The sequence below is a fragment of the Anas platyrhynchos genome, chromosome 1 (genome assembly GCF_047663525.1).
Source record: "Anas platyrhynchos isolate ZD024472 breed Pekin duck chromosome 1, IASCAAS_PekinDuck_T2T, whole genome shotgun sequence".
Lineage (NCBI taxonomy): Eukaryota > Metazoa > Chordata > Aves > Anseriformes > Anatidae > Anas > Anas platyrhynchos.
The window spans coordinates 19,625,136-19,629,590 of NC_092587.1; positions in this window are offsets into that span (position 1 = coordinate 19,625,136).

Here is a 4,455-nt window from a genome sequence, read left to right on the forward strand (position 1 = left end):
TTGTAAGATGTTTAATCTCTCCAAACCAGGAGAGAGGTAGGTGGAGGGTGAAGGAACTTTTCTTGTTTTTAAACAAGGGATAATTTTCACTCAAGACTTGCATATGACTATGAATACAGCCTTAGGCTTAAAGCATTGTAGAGCCACGCCATACCAGCAGGAGCTTACTTGAAAATCCCAGTTCTCTGGAAACGAGGATTGTGGCTCCCATGCTTTAAAGCAGACTGTACTGTAGCTCCTGCTACTCTTGTGTGGAAAGCTGTAATGATGGCATTCTGAAATAGATAGCACTCAATTTGTATCTTCTCCTTCTTAGGGATACTTAATTGTATAGTCATGGGTGTTGTCAAAAATTTTCCTGAGAGCATGAAAACTAGTGACTATTTTAAGAAGCAAAACTACTTCATAAAACTACATTTTAAGAAGCAGCCTACTTCATTTGCAAGTGCAATTTACATTTTTGAAGGGTATTAGCTCTTAAAAATGTACTGTTGCAGTATCAGCTTGGTTATGAATGAATATTAAGCTTATATTAGAGCTTTTTAAGAGACAGTACACGGGTGTAAAAAAAAATAAATCAGACATGGAATCTCTTAAATAAAAACAGGAGAGACTGGAAGCACAAAGCTGCTATTTTTTGGATGTAAGTCTTGATTCTTCTATACAAGCTATTTCCATTTCCAGTTCAAGCACTGACTTTGAGAAATGAATGACTTCAAAAGCTGAAAGCTTTCATTGAAGTATTGAGGTAAGTTGTAGTATGCATGGGTTTTGTATTGATTTTTACTTTATAAAGATTATTTTTAATCTTAGTGAATGATAAGCTTTATAGAATCATAGAATATAGAATATCCTGAGTTGGAAGGGACCCTTAAGGATCATCAAGTCCAACTCTTGACGCCGCACAGGTCTACCCAAAAGTTCAGACCATGTGACTAAGTGCACAGTCCAATCTCTTCTTAAATTCAAACAGGCTCGGTGCAGTGACCACTTCCCTGGGGAGCGTGTTCCAGTGTGCAACCACCCTCTCTGTGAAGAACCCCCTCCTGATGTCAAGCTTTCATATATTGCAACTTAATATATGTGATGAAATTACTTTATTTGAAAACTCTTATTTTTACATCATATTCTCCCAGACTATAAGGAAGTGCAAGCTCTGTTAAGTGGGAGCTTTCAAGTTGAGTTTTTTGCTGGACCAGTCCCTGCAGCAGCATAGTTCCCTAACATGTAATGACTTGGTGGATCCCCAATGGTGATACAAACTTTATTTAAACAGTTAATTTTAGTACATTAGCAACTTCAGAAATAAATTTGGAGCAGATGGTACTAGAGATGTCATTGTAAGGATCCAATAGCTTCTGTGTCTTCTAAGAGTAGGCAGGTGTAACCACTATGCATACTGCAGCAAGAAATATTTTGCAGTACTGAATATAGGAAGGGGAAGAAGTAGATATGTGTAATGGTCTTTTAAAAAAACTCAAGTCTTGCAAAGGTGTATAATGTATTTATTGATATATATATATATATTCTGCAAAAGTAACCTGTGAATAATGCTCCTCCCATACTGCCATTCCCATTTGGCCTCTTTTCCTACCCAAGTAAAAATGAAGTCAACCTGCCCGACTGCAGAATTTGGCTGGTGACCATCTACTAGGAATGTTCATGGCTTCTCCCCACCATCCAAGAATACCTTCTCAATTTACAAAGGATAGAAATCTCAATCTAGAACAGTTTAATTGTGGCATAAGGATGTGATTAATAAAACGTAGATAGAAATGACAAGCTCAAAGCAGATGTGTACAGTTGTTGAAACATCTGTCCCTTAAAATAGTATTTATTTTCATAACTATACAGAGCTGACAGTAACTGCATTTAGGTATTTCCAAACCCAGGAAAAATAAACCTGTAATTAGTGAATATCACTTTCTAATTACAGATTTACATTTTTTCTTAAAACCAAATATTATAGTCCTCCCACAAGACAAGTACATTCATCCTTTGCTTTATTCTTAGCAACAAGGAAGAGCAATTCTTTACCTTCCTGGCAAAACTGACCCCAAACTGCTTTGTTTCATAAAATGCACATACCAACCAGAAATGGCAACCACAGTGATGTGCCCAACTTAAGTATCAGCTTGGATTCCAAAGACTAGCTATGCCTAAACAGTCCTTACCCCCAACCCCCTGCACTTTTTTTTATTTTTTTCCTCTGTGTGAACCAATACCTTGTTTTAGTCTTTGGATTTAAATTGGCAGTTTTAAAGGAAAAGAGGGATTCCATTTCAGAAAGCATTTCTACCTTACACTTGACGTAAATGGACAGAAATCAAGCCTTGCTATGGAACAAAAAGCAATTGCAGCTGAAATAAAGCAGAATTTCTGAAAGACTGTCCATGACAGTAAGATACGGAATTTCAGAAGAAAAAAAACCACTGACTGTCCTTGCTATCTTAAACTAAGGTCTGAAACAGACAACCAGAAGTAGCTGTATTTGCTCATGGTAATCTAAAGAGTTGATTTAAGTTGCATATAAAATGTGTCATTTACTTAAGCATAAGAATCATATTTGATTTAAAGAAAATCTTTGTTGTGAGGTATTCTTTGTCACCAAACCAGCAACTTTTGCAAACGCCATTGTAATCTTCTGTGTTGTATGTTAAGCAGATAGTGACAACTTTCATTTTAAGACATAGCTGAGACTAATTATGTAACCAGCTAACTGAGAAAGCTGTGGCTAAACAGTCTTGCTGACATTGGTGATAAACTCAGTCTGTGGTTTTGTTCTTTTCCTGCAAATAGAAAGTGAAGTCATCGGTAAAAGAAAGACTCTTTGAATACTAAATTACAAGGAAACTTCTCCAGGGGGGTGAATTTAAGAATGAACATAATAAAGTGAGGAAGGCAGCACTAGTCTTTTGTGTAGCTTCTCTTGTATCTGGAAAAGTGCTTAGATGCAAGGGAAACACATGCTCACTCACATTGAAATTGAGATACAGTAAAGGAGTCCATGAATTTTATTATCAATCAATCAGCTTTCAGTCTCCTTAGCATTACAGAAAGAAGTGCTTAGGAATAGTGGTATAGTCCTAGAGCAGTTAACTATAGCACATTCTCCATCTTGTTCACCCCAACGTGTAATCTGTTTCACCAAGAGGATGTGTGACAGGACCATGGATGGACTAGAAAAAGGAACACAATCAAACTGCTTCCAAACATGTTATGTGCCTATGTTGCACTGATGTATTCTGAGGGCTTGAATGACACAGATGGTAAAGGAAAGAACTTGAGTAAGGTTCCAACCATTCTCAGAGAGGTATTTCTCTCGTTAACAGAGAAATATATTTTATGTCTGATCCAGGACAACCATTCTCCAGCCCTCCTCACCCCCACATTCTCTTGAGACCCACAGCACATACAGAGGACAGGTATAAGGTAAATGCAGTATGGATAAAAATATAGTTCTGAATGCTTTAAGAGAATCTGTGAACTGGAAATTATTCCTTAATCTTTTTTAGTTTGTAATGGAAGAGTGAGCTGTTTAATCCTATTTTGAACTTGCTTTTACTTTCGTCATCCAAATATCTTCTACCAGTAAGTCCTGCAACTTTTTACATGCAATATGCAACTGCTTTATTTAGTTTTACACAAGCTCTCCTAAGCCTTATGCTACAGGACAGTGGTTATCTACCATCTCTGGGCTACTCCTGGTGACACAACATTTTGACATTTGTGCCCAAATCTTTTGTTAGCCTTACTATTTACAGGAACAAATGTTGCTTGTAAGAAATTAAGTCAAGCTTCAAATGTGATGTTACACAACCTTCAATGACCTTCAGGGAATTTCATAAGACGTGCTAAAATTTTGTTCTATAGCAGCATTATACACATTCAATGCATTTTATTTACAACTCCATTCTGTGTTTGACTGTCATAGTCACAACATAACTTACAGGTGGACCATACCATTTTTTTTGCTTTGTTTATTTCAACCTTCAATTACTTGAATATGCTTGCTTCATTCCATTATGAAAAGCTATAGCCTAAGCCAAGGCTGTTTGTAATCAGTCAAGACAAAAGGAGTTTTATGAATGTTAATGACAAATTTATTATGTTGAAGTCCCTTTGTAACTTCCTAGTAAGTTTTCAGACCATGTCTCTTTCCTGTACCACACCTGTAGTAACTCAAGGCTTCTTCTAACCCTAGCTCCTAAAAGCAAACTGGGTGTTTACCCAAGTTTGTAAAGGGAGTGGGAGATTTCCTTAATGTCCTCTTACATCTGAGGGGGCTTACACACATGCTTTCTTCCACGAAAATATCCTGACATTGATCTATATTAAAAGAAAAAAACTCACTTGTGGAAGGTACTTGCTTTAAAGAAAGGCAACACAAGACATACCAGATGAGAGTATTATTTGAAAGAAAGGTGAGATGGTTTTATTTTCTCTTCCAATGAC